Raw genomic sequence first — 24,593 nt, forward strand, 5'->3', positions numbered from 1 at the left:
GGAGTAAGATCAGCTAAACTCTATAATACCTGAACATAAATACTTACACTTCAAATTAGTTTAACCATTGTGGAAGACAGTGTGGTGATTCCTCAAGGATTTAGAACAAGAAATACCATTTGACCCAGCAATCCCATTACTGGGTATATACCCAAAGGATTAGAAATCATTCCATTATAAAGACAAATGCACACGTATGTTTATTGCAGCAATATTTCCAATAGCAAAGACTTGGAACCAACCCAGATGCCCACCAATGATACTCTGGATAAAGAGAATGTGGCACATATACACCATGGAATACTATGCAGCCATAAAAAAGAATGAGTTCATGTCCTCTGCAGGCACATGGATGAAACTGGAAACCATCATTCTCAGCTGACTAACACAGGAACAGAAAACCAAACACCACATATCCTCATTGATAAGTGGGAGTTGAACAATGGGAACACATGGACACAGGGAGGGGAACATCACACATTGGGGCCTGTCAGGAGGTGGGGGGATTAGGGGAGAGATAGCATTAGGAGAAATACCTAATGTAAATGATGGGTTGATGGGTCCAGCAAACCACCATGGCACGTGTATACCTATGTAACAAACCTGCACATTCTGCACATGTATCCCAGAACTTAAAGTATAATTGAAAAATAATAATAAATACTTACACTTCATACTTTTTATTTCTTGGATGTGTTAAAATAAAAATCACTGTTGTTTAAAATATATTCACTTCATTCCAATTATTTCCTATTTTCATACATTCTACTAAGACTCCATTTATTTTCTGGAAGAAAATAGCAGTCTCTAAGAAAAAGGGTTAAAAGATGCAAGAAAGATTATCATAAAGATATATTGAATTTGTCTTAAATAGAATCATCTTGATAAAATACATAATTCTATACAAAGTTATTTACCGTTGTCGAATCCAGTCATCTTCAAAGTAAATTGCTGCAATTCAGAGAGTGCACAAGATGACTCCTTCTAAAATGACAAAAATGTATTAGCATTTTTAGTGATATTTATTTTTTCATTCTTATTTGTAAATGCACATATTTTAAAAGTTCATGAAACATGAATAGAGTTCAGTAATTTAGCCTCAAATATTATACCTAAGCTATAACCATTCAAATAAAAAAACAGAACATTGGTCAGTGCTGTGAAGCCCTCCTCATACCTCAAAACTATTTTTACATTTTGTGTTTATTATAAATGGGATGGCATTTTTCACTATATCTTCTGACACTTATTTGTGACAATGAACCTCAAACTCCTGTGCTCAAGTGATCCTCCCACCCCAGCCTCCTGAGTAACCAGGACTACAGGCACACGTCAACATGCCTAGCTATTTCTTTTCATTGTTTTGTGGAGACATGACCTCACTATGCTGCCCAGGCTAGTCCTGAATTCCTGACCTCAAGAGATCCTCCCAACTCAGCCTCCTGATGTGCTGCAATTACAGGCATGAGCCACTGCACCCAGTTGATTTTTATATTTTATCCTGAAATTTTGCTAAGTTATTTATTATTCTAGTTACTTCTTTATACTACTTATCATAGGATTTCTACATAGACAATCATGTCACCTACACATAAAGATGGTTTTACTTCTTTTCCAATCTGTTTACCTTTTATTAGTCTTACTTGTTGTCCTAGTCTGGGCTGCTGTGGCAAAGTACCATTCACTGGGTGGCTTGTAAACAACCAAAATTTACTTCTCACAGTTCTGGTGGCTGGGTGTCTGATATCAGGGCTCCATCATGGTCTGTCCCTGGCGAGGTCCTCTTCCGGGTTGCAGACTGCCAACTTCTTGGATTTCATGTGCCAGAAAGAGAGCTAGTGAGCTCTGGGGTCTCCTTAATAAGGTCAATAATCCCATTGATGAGGGCTTCACACTCATGGCCCAATCACCTGCCAAATGTCCCACCTCCTAATATCATCACATTGGGATTAGGGTTTGGACACATGAATTTGGGCATGGGGGAACATTCCGGGCATTGCACTAGCCCCACCTGCATTGGCTGGAATGTCCAGTACAATAATGAACAGAGGTGGTGAAAGCGGGTATGTTTACCTTCTTCCTGATCTTTTGGGGGACACATTCGGTCTTTCATTAGGTATGATGTTAGCTATGGTTTTTTTCATAGATGTTCTTATCAGTTTGCAGAAGTTTCCTTCTATTCCTAATCTGCTCAGAATTTTCATTAGAAACTAATTTTGAATTTTGTCAAATGTTTTTCTGTATCTGTTAATAAGGTCATATTAATTTCCTTCTTTAGTATGTTCATATTGTGAATGGCACTGATGGATTTTCAAGTGTTAAACCTGACTTAAGTTATTTATAGGGCAAAGTTTACACATTGTTGGATTTCAGTTGCTAAAATGTTGTTGGGGCTTTTGGCATCCATGTTCATAAGAGACATTGGTCTGAGGTTTTCTTTTCTTGTGAAATCATTTGTCTGGTTTTGGTGTCAGATAATACTAGTGTCATAAAATGAGTTGGGAAGCATTTACTCCTCTATACTTGCTTGGACTTGCTATTATCATTCCATAAATGTTTGTTTGAATTCACCAGCATTCCATGAAGGGGAAGCAGAATGAATCAGACTTCTTGAGGCTTGTGCTCTGAAGATCATGTAATGCCACTTCCCCCATATTATCTTCTTATAATATTTTAAATGTCTCTTTGCTTTTTAGTAGAATTTATTTATTAGAGCAGTTTTAGCTACACAAGAAAATTGAGTGGAAAGTACATACCCCCTTACCCGCACTCACAGCTTTCCCCACATTCAAGATCTTACATCAGAGTGGCACATTTCTAATAATCGATGCATCTACGCTGACACATCATTACCCAAATATTACATTAGGGTTCAATCCTGGCGTTGTATATACATTGGGTTTTCACAAAGGCATGTGCCAGGTATCCACTATGAGAGTATTGTACAGAATAGTATCACTGTCCTACAAATCCCCTATGGCCGTGCTATTCCTCTCTCCCTCCAACCCAACCCCTAACAACCCCTGATCTTTTCACTGAGTCCATAGTTTTGACTTTTCCATAGTGTTATGTATTTGGAATCCTACAATATGTATAACCTCTTTAGATTGGTTTTTTCACTTAATAATAGGCTTTTAAGTTTCTTCCATCTCTTTTTATGGAGATGGAGATTCTTTTTAGTGCTGAATAATATTCCATTATCTAGATGTACCACAGTTTATTTATCCATGCATCTACTGAAGGCTATCTTGGTTGTTTTCCAGTTTGGGCAATTATGACTCAAGCTGCTTTAAACATCCATGTTCAGGTTTTTTTGTAAAAATGAGTTTCAATTGATTTAGGCAAATATCAAAGCATATGATTTGTGAATGATATGGTAAGGGTATGTTTAGTTTTGTAAGGTACTGCTAGACTGTCTTGCAAAGTGGAGCTACCATTTTGCAAATCCACCATCAGTGAATAGAGTTCCTGTTCTTTCATACCCTTGTCAGCATTTGGTATTGTCAATGTTTTGGATTTTGGCCATCCTACTAAATGTGAAATGGTATCTCATTGTTATTTTAACTTGGAATTCCCTGATGACATATGATTCTGAGCACCTTTTCATATGCTAATTTGCTTAGGTGAGTAATTAAAGTCACTGAAGTGGAGAAAGTCTGGAAACTACAAAAATATGGCAATACGACCCTTTGGTTTTACCTAATTTTATAATCACAGATCCTCATACTTTAATACCTGGTTGTATATGATGCAAATTTTTATTTTTTTAAGGTCAATCTGGTGTGCACTGAACTGAAAAATATAAACCTTGGTTTCTAACCAAATTGATTAGCTTTAGAAATTTACTCTTTATTTTAGAACTGTATATACACATTCAGAAATTAGACTGGACATAATGAGTGAGATTCTATAATTAGGTAGATATTAATTTGGGGGGTATAAGAAACGGCATTCCTAATGAAGAAACTTTCATTTTTGAGACAAAAAATTTTCACAAATTTTGGTGAATACAAAAGATTATCATATGTTAGATCCATCAAAATTATAATGGAGATTATCTGAATATCTTTCCTCAATATTACTTGTAATTCCTTCAGTGATTCAAGTAGACTAAGAAGAGAGCTCATTTTCTGTGGATACCATTTTGAGAATTGAGCAACAGTCTCAAAGCGAATTATTTTGTAGTATTCCAGTTGACCAAACATAGAAACACTGCATGTCTTTTACAAAGAACAGAAGAGAAAACCATTTTAGATAATATCTCTTTGTGTCATATATTTCTTAAAATATATGACACATATATTTGAAATATATATGAAATATATGACAATGCAAGAAGAAAGTATAATATTCTGCTTTTGATATGAAGAGATACATTTCCTTATTTTAACTTCACTTTACTTCACTTTTTAACTTCACTTTACTCTGCAATGCAGCAAATAAAATGATTGCTACTATAGTGAGATGAGGTATCTAGGGACCGAGTTAAATAAAATTTGTTCCGAAACACAGCTTGTAGTTGTCTTAATTTATTTCCATAGGAATTGACATCACCCGAAGGTGCTGATAGCCAAAGGCAGAGGTCATCACTGCTTAGTTCATTTTCCTAATGCACTTCCTCCTCCCACTTACCCTGGCAGGTAGATAGTCTGATTTATTTTTGTTTGTTTGCAGTTAACCTACTTATTCAGAGTAAGGTAATTCCAAAAGGGGTCATGTTGGTTATTTAAATTAAATTAACGGAAATAACTCAAACCATTTAAATTATTTTGACATTATTTCTTAATCATTTAAAAATACTTTAATATTTAAAACGTTTATGAACATAAGCACCCCAGACTGTATGCCTTCACAAACTCATGATTTCCTAGTAGGTAGGCTACATAGACTCATATAAATTCATGAGCCTTGGATTCAACAAATAATAAAATGTAAAATTCTATGCAAAGTCTTGAGGTGAGTTTCAGATTGCTATAGTCTAATGACAGGCAAAACAGAGGTCAAGATAATTTTATCTAGAGGAATTAATTACTTGAAAATACAAACTCTCAAATGTCTTCTAGAGACTAGACAGGGATTAGTTTTTGTTACAATGTTTGATTTACATGCTGAACACTTGATTTTGCTTCATGATAGTAAAAAATCTAGTTAAAATAGTAAACAATATTAAAAATAAATTCTAGTCTGTATTTCCTATATGCCTACACTAACTGACTAGGGGAAATTAATTAAGTAGAAAGATGAATTTGATGGACGGGAACAAAATGCAGTTTTTCAAGTATAAACACATCTACTGCTTCCCTCTCCCCCCAACACCTTGTGCACTCACATACACACATACACACACTTTGGTTTTCACTCAGATCAGGGAGAGTGAGTCTCTAACAAGAATATCCTTAGGTCTTCATTGTGAAGTATTTAAAAAGTGCTTGGAAGGAGATTTCTGATGCATAGTGCGTTTCCTCCCACAAGCATAGTGGACCAGCAAGGGATTGTCTGCTGTTACAAAGAACCGCCAATCACTCTCTAAGGAACCTAAGGAAACTTTCCCCCAATAAAATCTGCATCTTGGATCTTAAAATAAGACTCTGTCCCTAAATGGTACCGTCTGAAAGATAGGTGTGTCAGCTGCCACAGAGGAATGGGAGTATAATGTGAGGGCTTGGTTGACACTGATAGTTAATGTGTGTGTGTGTGTCTGTGTGTAGACAGTAAATTCAGTCATACATTTACCAAAGCAAAAGTGCTGCATTCTGGAGAAAGAGCAGCATTTTTCACAGTAGTGTGTAAACTATAAATTTGTCAATTTGCTGTTACATCCCCACAGTGCCTGTTTTTATGGATTCCTGCATTAAGATTTTTATCATGTTTCTATATAGTAGTCAAATGCTCAATACTTCCCTTGGCTTTCTGCACACTCCCTCAGAGATAGTAGGTAGACAAAACCTTGATCCCAAACAAGATAGAAAGTTGAAAGTGAGATTTCTGCAAAAACTACAACACTTAACAAAAACATTCAAATCCCAGTAAAGGTGAGTACTAGAAACATTTCAATATATAGGACCAGAAATACCTTAAGGAAGTTTCAAAGAATCTTTTATCATCCAAACTACTGAATGGAGGAAAAATGTATCTCTTGAGATCACTGCTCAAGGAAGAGGCTTGAGGTTTGAATTTTTACTACATGTGTGATACAGGAACACCTATGCTGAGAAATTATGGCCAAAAGGTTTTCTAGAAGGCCAGTGATATTTCTGGGATACACAATCAGTCTAAAGGGACTCTTCCTAAAACAGGCTACAGATTATGTCGCACAAAGAAAAATCCCTTCTGAAAATTAGTTATAAGTGAAAAATAGTAAAACTGATGAGAAAATAAGAAACTGTAAGTAAAACTAAGCGGGCACAAAAATAGTAAAAGTATACTTGAAATTTAAAATCCAAAGACTATAAAAATACCTTTGACCAAAATTATTGAAAATAGAAAGTAAGTTTTAAAGTGACATATGAAAAGAAGAGCGCATGTCGTTAAAACAGAATGGATATATAATGAAAAAGAAAAAATATATAATTCTTATAAACAAAATATAGAGCCATTACAATGTTTTTAAATACCCCAGTGAATGAGTTAAGCTGCATATTAAACATTTGAAAAGAGACTATGCAACAACGTAAGGAAATTATACATAATGCATTGGGGGAAAAGAGTTCCAAAAAGAGAAAGAATATAAAAATTAAAGAGGAAGAAAAAATAATTGAAGAAAATTTCCCACAAATGCAGGGTATGCACATCTATATAGAAAGGGTAAACAGCTCCAATAAGATTATCATAAATGAAAAAGTTTGATATCACCCTGACTGAGTGAACTATATAAATCAGTATAGTTATTTTGGAGGTCAATCTGTAAATTCTAGGAAGATTGGCAATGTGAGGGTTAAACAAGTTAATTAATGCCAGTTACTACAACTGTCTTCAAATCCCATAACAAGTCTTACACAAATGTTCCTCATGGGACTACACTCCTGGTAGCTCTCCTACATTGTGTGACAAAGGACACTGGGCATCTGTATCCTGTGGCTCCCCCAACACAGAGTGCTTCTAGTCTAGCTGCACAGATGGAGGATACAGTATGGAAGGTCACACAGGAGGTTCCAGGAGTGAGGCCAGGAGGTGGCATATAAAAGCTCTGCATACATGCAACTGGTCAGAACCATGCCACGGGCTTCTAATGGGAGACAGTACAGCAACGGAAAACAAGATTAGTTTTCATCGACATAGCTTCTTGGTGCATTGTCTTCCATGGTCTCTGGCTGTGCCTACTGTCCATTATTCAAGAAGTGTGGGTGGATGCCCTTTTGTGGTCTTAACAACTAGAAAACTTACCTCCTCTTAATGGAAATTTGGTAGCTCAAAAGCAGTTTAACTCTTGAAGCTGCAAATGCAATGATTTTAGTCCGTGCTTTACAGGGTCTTCGAAAATATAGCTTCCTCAAAAACTCTATAACCTTCTGATCTCTTTGCTCATAGTTATTCCGAGTGCCAGTATCTAGTAATGTTTATTCTTTTTTTTCCTCTCTTTCTCCCGCTTTACATTTTGTCTATCTGGAAAAACAATTGGCCAGGAAGTCAAGCTGTTAATTTTATCTTTAGTCTAAATAATTTTATTAAACTGATAAAATTAGGGCATTATTAGTTAAAAATAGATCTAAGTTCCACCTCCTCTCATTAAGAATATGGAGATGGTAGGCTTTTCCAACCTTGCAAAACTCCATAGTCATAGGGTAACTCTTAAGTTACTTTCTGTAAATCAGTCACTTCATTGCTATGATCATCTCTCACTTGCAATAAAATCAATAGAAGCCAGTCCACGTGAACATAAGTGTATTTTTTCCATCTATCTCCCCTATACACACAAGCTAAGTCAGAACATGAGCTGCTGTCCAAGTTTCTGAAGGCAACGACTGTACTAAAAGTTTTGCCAAAACAGATCCCCATCTCCCCAGCCTTTGTTAACAGTATCCTTGTTACCTAGGCTTTCGTTAGGGCTGTTTCTGATTCTAAAGTACCAATTATGTACTAGTTAGCATAAATAATGCTAGCTGCTATACAATCCAAAAATCTCAGTGACTCAAATGCCAAAAAAATGTGGATATCTTGGATCAGGCAACTCTTCTGGGAGGTCTACTCTTTTTTTTTTTTTTTTTTTTTTTTTTTTTTTTTGAGACGGAGTCTCGCTCTGTCACCCAGGCTGGAGTGCAGTGCCACGATCTCGGCTCACTGCAAGCTCCACCTCCCGGGTTCACGCCATTCTCCTGCCTCAGCCTCCAGAGTAGCTGGGACTACAAGCACCCGCCACCACGCTCGGCTGATTTTTTTGTATTTTTCAGGAGAGACGGGGTTTCACCGTGTTAGCCAGGATGGCCTCGATCTCCTGAGGGAGGTCTACTCTTAAGTGGCTGTTGAGTGGCACATGATTCTTCAATTCGGTGGCCTTGGTCTTTCGCTTTCCACTGTGGGGATGAGGAAGTAAAAGGACAGAGGCTCCAGAGGCATTTTACAAGTCACTCACATTTCTCTGTCAGAACTTAGTCATGTGATTTCAATCTAACCATGAGAAAGGCTGAAAATGTCTTTGTGTATGCTAGAAAGACAGAATTTATCTTCTGGCCCCCCTATTTTTCTCACAGGTATCTAACTGAGAGAGTTTTTACCCGTGCATAAAGTGAAACATGAATGAGGATTTTTTTGCAGTATTGTTTGTAGGGATAAAACTTGGAAACTATATTTTCATTAATAAAAGAATTGATTAATAACCTATTTTATCCAGAAAATAAAATATATATTAATTGAAATTAATGCAACTGATATACACATATCAACTTGCTGAAGTGTTAAAGTACAACAGAAAAAATTTTGCAAAAGGACATTTAAGTATATTTGAAAGCACATTAAATTTATATTATGAGTTGTTAATAATTACATACCTATCTATTAAAAGAAATTTAAAACTTGTTCTACAGGTTAAATAGTGTCCCCACAAAATCATGTTCATCCAGAACCTCGGAATGTGACCTTACTTAAAAACAGGGCCATTGCAAGTGTACTTAGTCAGAATGAGGTCATACTGAATTAAGGTGATTCCTAATCAAGTGTCCTTCCTTACAAGAAGATCATGGGAAGACACAGAGATACAGACACGTGAGGGTGATGGTCATGCTATGTCAGAGGCAGAGATTGAGGTGATCTCAATCTCAAGTCCTTGGCATCTACAAACCAAGGTAATACCAAGGGACGCTGTTAACCCCCAGGAGATTAGACAGAGGTATAGGACGATATTTGCTCAGAGCCTCCAAAAGAAACCAGCGCTGTTGGTTTTGTATTTCCGCCCTCCTAAACTGTGGAAGAACACATCTTTGTTGTCTGAATCACCCAGTTTTTGGTAATTTGCGTTGGCAGCCCTAGGAAACTGATACAAATACCTAAGAGCATATATACTTCAGCACGGGGACACTTCTGTGCAACGAGGTGGTGAAAAGTAAAGAGAACATCTTTTAAGCTGGATCAGAAATATCAATTTCCGAGAAAAACATCAGTCAAGGACAAATACGGTCATGTGTAAATATCTGTTAGATATAGGTGTTGAGTATGTCAGCATGTTACTTTTTTTACTTTTTCCTATTTATTTAATATTTAAATTTTTTTAAAAAATTAAAAATCATCGAGCGGTACAAGACATCATAAACATATGGTACAGTATCAAAAAATTAACAATAATAAAATATCTCCATAAACAGATTTATCAACTTATCTTTTAAAAGCCTACAATTATTATCTCTGTTTTTCATTTTACTTTAAGTTTTGGGCTACATGTGCGGAACATGCAGATTTGTTACATAGGTATACATGTGCCAGGGTGGTTTGCTGCACCTATCAACCAGTCATCTAGGTTTTAAGCCCCACATGCTTTAGGTATTTGTACTAATGCTCTCCCTCTCCTTGGCCCCAACCCCCCGACAGGCCCCAGTGTGTGATGTTCCCTCCCTGTATCCATGTGTTCAAACTGTTAAACTCCACTTATGAGCGAGAACATTCGGTGTTTGGTTTTCTGTTCCTGTGTTAGTTTGCTGAGAATGATGGCTTCCAGCTTCATCCATGTCCCTGCAAAGGACATGAACCCATTCTTCTTTATGGCTGCATAGTATTCCATGGTATATATAAGCCACTTTTTCTTTATCCAGCTTATCCAGCCTGATGGGCATTTGGGTTGGTTCCAAGCCTTTGCTATTGTAAATATTGCTGCAATAAACATACATGTGCATGTGTCTTTATAATGGAATGATTTCTAATCCTTTGTGTATACACCCAGTAATGGGATTGCTGGGTCAAATGGTATGGCTTGTTCTAGATCCTTGAGGAATCACCACACTGTCTTCCACAGTGGTTGAACTAATTTACACTCCCACCAACAGTGCAATAGTGTTCTTATTTCTCCACATCCTCTCCAGCATCTATTGTTTCCTGACTTTTTAATAATCACCATTCTTTGATTTACATTTCTCTAATGACCAGTGATGATGAGCTTTTTTTCATATGTTTGTTGGCCGCATAAATGTCTTCTTTTGAGAAGTGTCTGCTCATATCCTTTGCGCACTTTTTGATGGGGCTGTTTTTTTCTTGTAAATTTGTTTAAGTTCCTTGTAGATTCTGGATATTAGACCTTTGTAAGATGGGTACATTGCAGAAATTTTCTCCCATTCTGCAGACTACCTGTTCATGCTGATGCTCGTTTATTTTGTTGTGCAAAAGTTCTTTAGTTTGATTAGATCCCATTTGTCAATTCTGGCTTTTGTTGCCATTCCTTTTGTTGTTTAAGTCATGAAGTCTTTGCCCATGCCTATGTCCTGAATGGTATTGCTTAGCTTTTCTTCTAGGGTTTTTATGGTTTTGGGTCTTATGTTTTAAGTCTTTAATCCATTTTGAGTTAATTTTTGTATAAGGTGTAAGGAAGGGGTCCGGTTTCATTTTCCTGCATATGGCTAGCCAGTTTTCCCATCACCATGTATTAGATAGCCTTCATGGAGAACATCTGCTAGGGCAGTGCAGAAGAGAAATGTGGGGTTGGAGCCCCCACACACAGTTCCTACTGGGGCACTGCCTAATAGAGCTGTGAGAGGAGGGCCACCATCCTCCAAGCCCCAGAACTGTAGGTCCACTGACAGCTTTCACTGTGCACCTGGAAAAGCCACAGACACTCAATGCCAGCCCATGAAAGCAGCCAGGAAGGGGTATGTAAACTGCAAAGCCACAGGGGTGGAGCTGCCCAAAGCCGTGGGAGCCCACCTCTCACATCGGCGTGACCTGAATGTGAGACATGAATTCAAAGGAGATTATTTCTGAGTTAAGATTTAATGACTGTCCTATTGAATTTTGGACTTGCAAGGGTCCTGTAGCGCCTTAGTTTTGGCCAATTTCTGCCATTTGAAATGGGTATACTTACCCAATGCCTGTCCCCCATTGTATATAAAAAGTAACTAACTTGCTTTTGATTTTACAGGCTCATAGGTGGAAGGGACTTGCCTTTTATCAGATAAGACTTTGAACCTGGACTTTTGAGTTAATGTTGAAATGCATTAAGACTTTGGGGGACTGTTGGGAAGACATGATTGTGTATTGAAATGTGAGGACATGAGAGTTGGTGAGGGGCATGGGCAGAATTATATGGTTTGGTTGTGTCTCCACCCAAATCTCATCCTGAACTGTAATTCCCATAATCGCCATGTGTTAGGGGAGGGACCCAGTGAGAGGTAATTGAATCATGGGGATGGTTACTTCCATGCTGTTTTCATGATAGTGAGTGAGTTCTCACAAAATCTGATGGTTTTATAAAGGGATTTCCCCCACTTTGCTCTGCACTTCACCTTCCTGCGGTCATATGCAGTAGGATGTGTTTGCTTCCTCTTCTGCCATGATTGTAAGTTTCCTGAGGCCTCCCCAGCCCTGCACAACTGTGAGTCAATTAAACCTCTTCCCTTTATAAATTACCCAGTGTTGGGCAGTTCTTTACAGAAGCGTGAGAAAGAACTAATACAGATGGTATCTCATTATGGTTTCAATTTGCATTTTTCTGATGATTAGTGATGGTCATTTTCTCATGTTTGTTGCTGCTTATACATCTTTCCTTAAGAAATGTCGGGTCATGTCTTTATAGACTCCAGATATTAGACCTCCCTCAGATGCATAGTTTGTGAATATTTTCTCCCATTCTGTAGATTATCTGTTTACACTGTTAATAGTTTCTGTTGCTGTACAGAAGCTCTTTAGTTTAATTAGGTCCTACTTGTCAATTTTTGTTTTTATTACAATCACTTTTGAGGACTTAGTTGTAAACTATTTCTCAAGGCCTATGTCCAGAATGGTGTTTCCAAGACTTTCTTCTAGGATTCTTACAGTTTGAGGTCTTATATTTAAATCTTTAATCCACCTTGAGTTAAATTTTGTATATGGTGAAAGGTAGGGGTTCAGTTTCATTCTTCTGCATATGGCTAGCCAGTTATCCCAGCACTATTTACTAAATAGGAAGTGTTTTCTTCATTGCTTATTTATGTTGATTTGTTAAAGATTGGATGGCTGTAGTTGTGCACCTTTATCTGGATTCTCTATTCTGTTCCATTGGTCTCTCTGCCTATTTTTGATCCAGTAACACGCTGTTTCATTTGCTGTAGCCTTGTAGTATAGTTTGAAGTCAGGTAACGTGATGCCTCTGCTTTGTTCTTTTTTCCTAGAATTCCTTTGGCTACGTGGTCTTTTTTTTCTTTTGATTCCATATAAATTTTAGAATAGTTTTTTCCAATTCTGTGAAAAAAATGACATTGGCAATTCAATAGAAATAGTATTGAACTATAGATTGCTTTGGGCAATATGCCCATTTTAGTGGTATTGATTCTTCCAGTCCATGAGCATGATTTTTTTTCGATTTGTTACCATCATCTATGATTTCTTTTTGTGTGTTTTGTAGTTCTCCTTGTAAAGATCTTGTACCTCTTTGGTTAGATGTATTCCTAAATATTTTACTTTTTGTTTGGCTGTTGTTGCTGGGATTGTGTTCTTGATTTGGCTCTCAACTTGAACATTACTGTTATCTAGAAATGCTACTGACCTTTATACATTGATTTTGTATCTTGAAACTGCTGAATTTGTTTATTAGTTCGAGGAACCTTTTGGTAGTGTTTACAAATAATTTTTCTAAGTAAATCAGTTTAAAACAAGATACAAAATTTCATAGTTAAATCTGAAACAATATATTATGTTACAAAATAAAACATAAATCATCATAAATTACTTTGTTTTACCTCATAGTTATTCAAATTAATTGTATAATTTCAAACTATAATCATATAATAAAGTATGAATTATTGTAGATTTATAATTTTTGACAAAATTATATGACATCATGAAGTGCATGCACACTTAACATTTGATTTTCAGTCCAGTCATAAAGAGGGTCATTTTTTAAAAAGAAAAGTATTGATGCATGTTATCAATTTCCCCAAGAAACTCTGTTTGTCACTTAGACATGCAAATTAGTCTCTATTGAAGAATCTGTTCTACTTGTCAATTTTCTATTCTTTTTTAGTCAACCGATTGAACTATTCCATATTCTTATTTATCAATATCACTTATATTGACTTCATGAAATCTTTCATCTGTTTAAAAATTTCAGTTGTAATTGCAGTCAATTTGTATAATACTTAAATTATATTATGGGATAGTTTACAACATCTAATAAACAAAAAAGAATAACTTACAAAGACATGCCATAATGATTGAGTATATGTAACTACTCCTGTTAACCAATAAGATACTTAAAAACAGACTAATTTGGCCAGGTGTGGTGGTGCACCCCTGTAATCCCAGCACTTTGAGAGGCTGAGGGGGTCAGATCATTTGAGATCAAGGAGTTCGAAACCAGCCTGGCTAACATGGTGAAATTGCATCTCTACTAAAAATACAAAAATTATCCAAGCGTGGTAGTGGACGCCTGTAATCCCAGCTACTCAGGAGGCTGAGACAGGAGAATGCTTGAGCCTGGGAGGTGGAGTTGTAGTGAACAAAGATCTGCCATTGCACTCCAGCCTGGGCAACAAGAGCAAGACTCTGTCTCAAAAAATAATAATAATAAAAAAGACTAATTTTATCAATGATTGAGAAATACACACACGTGTGTATACATACATTCATCCATGTATATAGACAGATAGATATTTTGACTACATTGTCCTCATGAAATCTTATAACCTAAAGATTTTAAATAATGATGACTCAGATAAAATGATGTTGCTGTATGTAATACAATTGTAGTATTAATAGAGTATTTGCTGTGTTCTTGTGACTATAAAAGCATGTTTAATATCTCCTCTTCAGAAGAAAACTGTGAGGTTGGAATTATTATTCTTATTTTTGTCTCTTTTTCTCTTTTTCTAGGTGTGGAAACTGAGACTCAGAGGAAGTAATATTCTAAGATCACAACAGCTAGCAAGTAATGATGCTCAGATTTAAACTCAGTATGCCTCAAGATTCCGTACTGGTTACCACTCTCCCTTGCTATCACTTAGTACTCACTTATGTGATGCATACCTACAGATGAACTCAGATTCTGGAAGAGACTTTGAAGCAGAAATCACTGACCTCAGACAGGCTACCCATGAGTCAGATCTGCCCTGCAGGTGTGGTTTGTTATATTTTATTTTGTCCTAGCTATATATTTTTAAGGTGTGAAACAGATGTAAACATTATTTTTTAAAAGGAGATCATATAATACATTATAATACCAATTTTTAGCATCCCTTAAAACTTCAAATTATCCAACAATACTAAATCCACCTTCACAGATAATGACAAAATAAAATAAAGGTGAAATGGAAGATACCTGCTACAGTTTATCGGAGACCCATTGAGTGCTTTAATTAAATCTCCTGAGAACAAATGTCAGCTCTCATTTAATAAAGATGGTGCATTTTGTGAATGGTTTTTGTTTTGCCTTCTTACACCTGGCTTATTTGAGCCACTTGCCAGGTCCATGTAGATAATTTGAGGCTGCGCGTCTGACTTGAAAACAGAATGTTGATGTATTGAGAACAGTGACATAGTCACTTCAAACCATAACATCAGCCAACCCTAAATTATCTTTAAATAATGCTGTTATGGATTGCACTGTGTCCCTCAAAATTCATATGTTGAAGTTCTAATCCCCAGTATTTCAGGATGTGATCTTATTTGGAGATAGGATCTTTAGAGAGATAATCAAATGAAAATAAAATGAGTAGAGTGGGTTTGAATCCAATATGATTGGTGTCATAAAAAGGGGAAATTTGGAGGCATGTGTGCACACAGGGAGAATGCGAGGTGACTATGAAGACAGTGCTATGAGTGATATTTCTACAAGTCCAGGAACACCAAAAGCTGCCAGCAACATACCAGAGGCAGGAGACAGGCATGGAACAGATTATCCCCTCACACCTCTCAAGACAAACCAACCCTGATGACCTTGATTTCAGCCTTCTAGCCTCCAGAACCTCAAGGCAATAAGTTTCTGTTGTTTAAGCCATTCTGTGAGATGTTTTTTATGGCAGTTCTAGCAAACTAATAATTCAAATGTTTTGCATTGAGTCAAAATACACTGGATTTTGTTTAAAGATGGAAATAATTTATCTTCCTTTTTGGATCACAGGTTCAGACTACGACAGTGCCTCATCCATTTCTAAATAAATGGAAACTCCATTAATTCCATCAGACACCAAGATAATCATTTAGTAAGACATGCTTCCATGGTACAAAGGAGGGAACGTGATGAAGCCAGCCACAATCACTCAGTGCTCTAAAAGGGTCAAGGTGGCTCTGTCCTGTCCTGGAACCTACAACCTGCACATGCTGAGCCAGCTTCTTCCGGGGTGCCAGCAGCTCTCCTGTTCAGGAGACACGCTTGCATTAATTCTTTCAGGTCTCCAGTGTACCATTAAGAGTAATTCACCAGTTTGGAATTTGCTAAGACTAATCCTAAATTGTGCTAAATAATGCCCGAAAGGTTTGAAGGAGTTAACGTAGCAGATCCCAAGAAACCCTCAGCAACGACAGCCTGTTCAGGCAGCATCCTCTGGGAAAGGCAGAGAAATATAATCTCAGGAAAATGGTGGCTACTTTACCATTCTGGCTTCTAACCAACAGAAAAACACAAAAACTATTCTTGTGGCCACCCCTGGAAACAATATGGTTAAGTGCATTCCACTTATTATTATTATATTTTATTATACAGTAAGGGAAATGAGGGTTATACAGACAACAGTAAATGCAAGAATTACATTAACCTCAGAAAGCCCAAAAAACATATTTACTGATTTTAACCTTCCTCAATCCTTAAATCCATGCATCCACCACTAGATGCCTTGTGTCCTCATGCTACCATCTTCTTTCTTTAAATCTGCTTGCAGGGATTACGCTCACTTTGCTAGAGAATAGAGCATTCATAGTGGCTTCAAGTTACTCTGAAGAAACATCTATAAGTGAACGAGGAAAGCAGGAGAGTGAGGGGAAAAAGTTAGAAAAAGACGTGATTTTAGGGGAAGTCAAACTCAGTCTGATCCCCTAGGGAGCTCGGGAGCATGAGTTGCATCACAGTTTTCTACTGCCCAAAGCAAGGAGGCTAAACTGTCACATCCCTATATTGGTTAATTAATGGCTGCATCTCATTCCCAGAGCGCGAGTGCATAATCTCCCAGGGATCACCAGGCAAGGCTGCGCCTGGCAGCCCAAGACAATCCTCTAGCGATGTGCGCGTCTGAGAGGCATCAGCAGCCAACACTGGCAGCAGCCAGGGATGGTGCTTCATCGTAGCCAGGGGGACCTGGGCAGGGCATAACCAGACTCTGACACAATCCGTAACACCTGAATGACTTATTGTAGATGCATTAAAACACAGCTTACTGCATGGCTTAATGATGTATTCAGAAGAGTGTGACGCATTGAGAAGAGACATGCTCATGCCTGACTGCCCTTCAATAAGATCTCCAATAAGAGCATCAATCTACTCCTCAGGATTTAATTCTTATTGAGAAGACAGGGTATTTTTACGCAAAAGGTAAACAGTGAAAATAGATTTCTATTTTAGCATAACTGATTAAAACAAATCTGACAACCTTTAGAATGGATTACAACAAAATCTTTTATCTTTGGGTTTATCTCTCATGGGTTTATGTATTACATATAAAGAAATAGAAATGTTTAACACGAGTTTTCTTCACCATGAAAGCAATAAAGAACATTCAGATTCAAGCTACAGAACAAATAATTTAAATGAGTTTGATATTTTTGAAGGTTGGAAATGATCTTATGAAAACTCAGACATGAACATTCAATGTAATAAGAATTATCTTACAAAAATATGCCAAATATCAAAAAGGTGTTGAAGAATGTTTTACTAGAAGTAAAATTTGCATGTATTTTCCATCATTGATTTCCTCTTCCTTTTCTCAAGCATCACAGTATCTCAAGTCCCATAATTAATTTGCCCTGTAGGAGACATACCATAAAAACATTCCTCTCTCCTGTAGTATAAACAAAGATATACACCAGATATTGGCAGAAAATTCTCTTACAAGGTAGCATTTTGGGGTAGAATTAAATGTTAAGGTTAGTCAAATATCACTTGATAGCCAAGTGCATTCGAGTGGTTTTGTCAGAGGGGTTTGAACCAGAGTGACTCCATCTTGAATAGGGGCTGGGTAAAATAAGTCCGAGACCTAGTGGGCTGTATTCCCAGAAGGTTGGACATTCTAAGTCGCAGGATGACATAGGAGGTCGGCACAAGATACAGGTCACAAAGACCTTGCTGATAAACAGGTTGTAGTAAAGAAACTGGCCAAAACCCATCAAAACCAAGACGGCTATGAGTGTGACCTCTGGTCATCCTCACTAATCATTACATGATAATTACAATACATTAGCATGCTAAAAGACACTCCCACCAGCGCCATGAGAGTTTACAAATGCCATGGCAATGTCAGGAAGTTACCCTTATATGGTCTAAAAAGGGGAGGCATGAATAACCCACCCCTTCTATAGCATATAATCAAGAAATAACCATAAAAACGGGCAACCAGCAGCCCCTAGGGTTGCTTTGCCTATGGAGGAGCCAGTCTTTATTCCTTTTGTTTCTTAATAAACTTGCTTTCTTTTCACTTTATGGATTCACCTGGAATGTCTTCTTGTGTGAGATCCAAGAACCCTGTCATGGGGTCTGAATTAAGACCCCTTTTTGGTAACAGTTTGGCTAATGCCTTGGAGAGTTATCAAATTCATAATTCTAGAAGAAAAAATTTAAAAAGTATAATTATATGGGTGTTCGCTATAGATGTGTCCAAAAATTCACAATTTTCCTAATGTTTACCATTAAGAATGCCTCTGATGATTACTCATTCTTAGTTTCACTGAAAATAATAACTAAATGCTGTCATGGATTTTCCCCTCCAAAACAATTGGCATTTATTTATAGAATGTGAGACTAGTGATTGAAAACCTGTGTGACAGATTGTTGGCAACACCTTATATTCAGGAACTTATTAGTTAGCTGAAAGAAAATAAACAATTGTGCTAAAGATTCTGATCTGTCCCCCCACATGCAAAGCCACATGTGTGCATGAAAATTTAGTATTGTCAAGGAAGAGTATTTTTCCTCTTGCTTGGAATACCAACATCTATTTTTATGTATTCTGGCAAAGTAACCTGAAGCACTATTTCCAAAGTACTACTCTCCAGTTAAGAGAAGCCTTCCATACTATCCGGAGAACCAGCTCCCAATGTTTAACGTGGATTCTTTTCTATTTCCCAAGTATCTCAGCTGGGTTGAGAAATAAAGGGGAAGAGCACCAGAGAGAGAAATGTAAAGCTGGGTGTCCGGGGAGACATCACATGTCGGCAGGATCCCTGATGTTCCCCGAGTGGTAAAAGCAGCAAGTTTTTATTAGCGATTTTCGAAAGGGGAGGGAGTGCACGAATAGGGTGTGGGTCACGGAGATCACACACTTCACAAGGTAATACAATATCACAAAGCAAATGGAGGCAGGGCGAGATCACAGGACCACAGGATGGGGAGAAATTAAAATTGCTAACGAAGTTTCGGGCATGCATTGTCATTGATAACTTCTTATCAGGAAACAGAGTTTGAGAGCAGACAACCTGTCTGACCACAATTTATTAAGTGGGAATTTTCCCATCCTAGTAAGCCTGGGAGCACTACAGGAGACTGGGGCTTATTTCATCCCTTCGGCTTGGACCATAAAAGACGGCAAGCTTCTAAAGGGACCCTTCATAGGCCTGCCTCAGGGTGCATTCTCTTTCTCAGGGGTGTTCCTTGCTGAGAAAAACAATTCAGCGATATTTCTCCTATTTGCTAATGAAAGAGGAGAAATATAGCTCTGTTTCCGTCTGGCTCACCGGCCAGACGGTTCAAAGTTACCTCTCTTGTCCCCTGAACATCGCTGTTACCCTGTTCTTTTTTTAAGATGCCCAGATTTCATATTGTTCAAACACACATGCTCTACAAACAATTTGTGCAGTTGACACAATCACAGGGTCCTGAGGCGACATTCATCCTCCTCAGTTTACGAAGAAGATGACGGGATTAAGAGATTAAAGTAAAGACAGGCATAGGAAATCACAAGGGTATTGATTGGGGAAGTGATAAGTGCCCATGAAATCTTCACAATTTATGTTTAGAGATTACAGTAAAGACAGGTATAAGAAATTTAAAACGTATTAATTTGGGGAACTAATAAATGTCCATGAAATCTTCACAATTTATGTTCTTCTGCCGCTGCCTCAGCCGGTCCCTCCACTCGGGGTCCCTGACTTCCCGCAACACCTTACCAATGATGCTTACAGGCCACAGTCAACTTTCCTTGACGGCTAGGTGCTGAATCAGACCTGTAGTCTGAAATATGATGATTTAAAAGTAATTTAAGGATTTTACAGTTTACGCTTATGGTCATATAGGTCGCTTTTTCCCTGGCATTCATCATTTCAAATATCAAAAAATAAGGCTGGAAAACCAGATTAAAAATTCAAGAACACAAAGTTCACTCATGAGCAGAACAAGCAATTACCAGCATTAGGAAGGCATGCTTCAGAGTTATCTTTTGATTATTACCAAGAGAATATCTGTGGACTTGAAATAACTTTCAGAGAAAGGCTGATAAACTGACTGAGAATGAATCAAGCTAAGACATGCTAAGATTTAAGGTAATGTGGTCAAATTCTTTACCACATCTTTAGAAATTTTAGGTACAAATTCTTTATTTCCTTAAAGTAGAGTTCCTTAGTCAACTATGCATCTATTCCAATGACACTGGTAGTTTATACTTTTAAAAAAGTTTGGGACAATTCCAGCTGCTTTGGGGTCATTGACATCCTTTACTGATAGTAAATTCTTAATTATAAGAGTGTTTTTCATTTTTAGAAACTGTAAAAAGTTATTGAGATACAAGTGTAGTGAATAGGAAGAAAAATCACAATCAGCAAATGCAAACAGAGACACATACTAAAAAGCTATAAATACTGATTGTCAGGCATATAGAATATATTATAAAATTTCACAGATATAATAAATGTATGTGCTTTGATACGTCGTAGAGATTCTTAATTCTCTAAAGATTTCAGGAAATCGCCACTCGGAGGGCTTCCTATGGCTTGAGAATCCCTTTGAGAATCCCAGATGTATCCACTGCCATGAAAGAAGGAGGTCAGAAAAATATTTCTTTCTACAATTACATTATCTGCATTAAAATTACCTCCCTGCCTCCAGAAGTGAATTGTGGACTGTGGCCTTGATGACATAGTTGCCTCTCTCATCACAGTTAGTTGTGACCAGCCTCTTTCAATCTCTGTCTTTCCCAGATATGAATCACGGGTTCACAGGCTACATTAACTCTAGTCCAAGAAAAACAAGTTAACCTTTGTGGTCGGAGGTGGCCTTGCTCAGTTAGTGGAGGGCATATTCGCAAGTAATGAAAATAAAATGTCAAGGTATCAATAGACTTTGTAACTATTATAGATGAGTGACTCTCTCTTATTAGACATGTCTGGAAATGATTTGTCTTCAGTAATATAGATGGATTATGGTGTGCCAGTAAACAATGTTGTTGAAAATAACTTAAAAAAAAAAAAGTTGTTTCCCTTGGAAATTCAATGCATGATGCTGGAGAAAAATACAATATCTGCCCAAATGTTAGTTCTATTTTAAAAGTAATCTTTGTAGAGCAAGGAGGCTCTATACTTTGTCATTCAGATAAAGCTTCATGTTCCAGTGGTGAACCTGTAAAATTCAAGTAAGAGTTTAGGCTTTTGGGGTACATGTTATAGCTTTATAGAATAGCAGAGTGTGTGTTCATGTGTCTTCCTGTATTTGTGTGTGTGTGTGTGTGTGTGTGTGTCTTAGAGAGAGAGAGAAAGTAACATTTCAAAATTTTACTGTTAATACACCTTCAGAAATTAGCGAGAAAAAAACATATTTTATATAAAGAAGGTGGCCGGGCGCGGTGGCTCAAGCCTGTAATCCCAGCACTTTGGGAGGCCGAGACGGGCGGATCACGAGGTCAGGAGATCGAGACCATCCTGTCTAACACGGTGAAACCCCATCTCTACTAAAAAAAAAAATACAAAAAACTAGCTGGGCGAGGTGGCGGACGCCTATAGTCCCAGCTACTTGGGAGGCTGAGGCAGGAGAATGGCGTGAACCCGAGAGGCAGAGCTTGCAGTGAGCTGAGATCCGGCCACTGCACTCCAGCCTGGGCGACAAAGCAAGACTCCGTCTCAAAAAAAAAAAAAAAAAAAAAAAAAAAAATATATAATATATATATATATATATATATATATAAAAGAAGGTATTTATTTTATTTTTCTTTTTTCCCTTGAAGCATACCCAACTTTACTCAGTTATGAGTACTAAAAGTTGAACCCCAGTTCAAGTTTCCTTTATGGGTTTATTTTCTAGTGTCCAGAAGAAATGCCTTGCCACTATAGAACAATTTACTGTGCATTTAACAGATAGAAATGAAAGCTAACTTTTGCCTATCTCTGTTTATTTGATTTCTTTATGACTGCCAAACTGAGTTCTTAAGAGAACATGTCTTTAATTTTAATCATGTGGAGTCAAATAACCATAATGTGTCCTTGCAAAATATAGAAGTAACATATGCCTCCTGGTACATATAAATGGCTTATGATAAAGTGACCTACAGAGATGATCACTAAGCATAGCACTGGAATTAGTCAATGGCCTGTAGTTTAAATGCTATGACACACTTGGTCAAAACATGCTTCTTTGAGAGACAAGTAAATGGTATCATGTTTTCCATTTAGATACCTTCAAGAACAATTATTAGCCTAGTTTATCATTAGATCCAGAATTCATTTTACACGTATATCAATAAGAAAGGGATTCCTGGGCTAGGCAGAAAATGCAGATGAAGGGGATGATACATAAGAAAAAAGAAAAAACCCTTTTCTCCATTTATTGGGACCCCAAGATACCACGATGAGTAAGATCAGATTTTGCAATCATGAGTTTTAATACTAATTCTTCCAACTCTTAGCAATGTCTTTTCGCCCAAATGATGTGACCTTTCCAAGTTTCAGTTCTCTAACTTTAAAAATAAGAACTTACGTTCTTAGTGTAAGTAAAATAAACTTACACTAATGTTACTATGAGCATTAAGTCAGAAACTGCATTTGAAGTGTTTCATGCAGAGGAGACACTCAACTAACATAATTGTTCCTTTTCCTTTTTCTTTCTACCTTTTTCTTATTTAACTTTAGAGGGAGAGAAGCAGTAAACATATCCATTAGAACAAAGATTCTCAAGACAATATGCCTGGATTTGGTTATTATTCTGCCATTTAATATCTACATGACTTTTGGTAACTCTATGCCTAATTTTTCTCTGCAGTACAATAGAAATCAAAAGGACCTACTTTTTAGGGATATTGTGAAAAATAATTAATATATAAAAATCATTTAAACATGCCTGACACATTGTAAGCACTAAATGAGTGTTCACTATTATTTTTACACATAGAAGGGAAAATAATAAATTCTAAGATATTACAGCCTTCTATTGAAAATATCCTGGGTTGTTATTCTTAATCCACACATATTCCTCTAATGCCTACACAAGTTGCACTTGAAACATAGTAATCATGATCGCAGTCAAGGGTGATTCTTAACATTATTCTCTATTTTTCCAGCAAATGTCCTAGATCCAGTCTTGAAAGTATAGCATTCCTCCTTATTATCCCTGGGATCCCATATCCCCATCCATCTCAAACGTCACATTCTAGTGAAAAATTAATCAAAGAACAATATTATTTCAGAAAATAAGGTAAAGAAATATTAACATGTAACATTAGGGGCATTTGGAAAAGAGGAAAATTCTTCTGACAAACAGCCCTGGTTTTGAGGAGTAGGTAGGTACTTAAGTAAGTAATTAGGGTAAATAGGTTAGTTTGATGGAGATGCTGGAAAAAAAATAAAATGGTTTGAATGCACAGTTACTATATCCAAATTGTGGATTAATTCTGAGCTCTTAGCTCAATTTTTAAATTGCTTTTACAAATATCAAATTTTCAGGGCTTAGAAGTTTTATCTTTCTTATTGACTACCATACCCCAGGGACATAGAATAGTGCCTGGCAAAACCAGTAGACACTATATATTGAATACATGCACCAATAGATGACTGGCTGGCTGGATGAATAGATTCTCCTTAGGTTGTACTTATGAAACATTTATGGTCTCAACTCTTCTATCATGGGTACCTCTTATGTTTGTTCTATATGATAAAAACAACAAAAAATCAGTATTACCATAAATAGATACCATCATTAAGTATAGTAGGGAGGATTAGAGTTCCTATGGAAACATTCATTCTTGTGTTTCCATAGTGACATTTGGTGGCAACCTGTTATTTATTCAAATAATTTTGCTTTCCTGCCTAGTCCTGACCTAAGCTCTGAAATGTGAAGATTATACCATTTCCTCTAATGTAAGAAAGGGATAAAAGGAAAAGGACATAATAATATGAACACATTATAATAAACAGTAACTGTCTTTTTTGTTGCTGTCAAATAAACAAGTATAAGACACAGGCATTAATTAGAATATTAAATTTCACTATAATTTATTCTGTGCCTCCATTAAATTCTTTTATTAAACATAATGGACCAATTACCCACAGATTTCTTCTCATATAGAACCAATATTAATTGCTGAAATTGTGGTTTCCAAATTAGCTTTCACCAAATTTTTGATCATTAAGAAATCAAAATAGTTTAGATTTACTACGCAACCTGTAAAAACATCAATACAATTTTTTATGGTTAATTTGCTTAAGATTTTATTAATTGTGATCAAAGAATGTGATCGAAGAAACAAAATAAAATGTAAATATATTTTGATATCTTTTGAAAATAACTAATTCAAAATTAATGAGACTCTGAGTTGAGCATGTCAAATACATGTAACAACTGTTCTATTACTAAATCTGAAAAT

The sequence above is a fragment of the Macaca thibetana genome, chromosome 3 (genome assembly GCF_024542745.1).
Source record: "Macaca thibetana thibetana isolate TM-01 chromosome 3, ASM2454274v1, whole genome shotgun sequence".
Classification (NCBI taxonomy): domain Eukaryota; kingdom Metazoa; phylum Chordata; class Mammalia; order Primates; family Cercopithecidae; genus Macaca; species Macaca thibetana.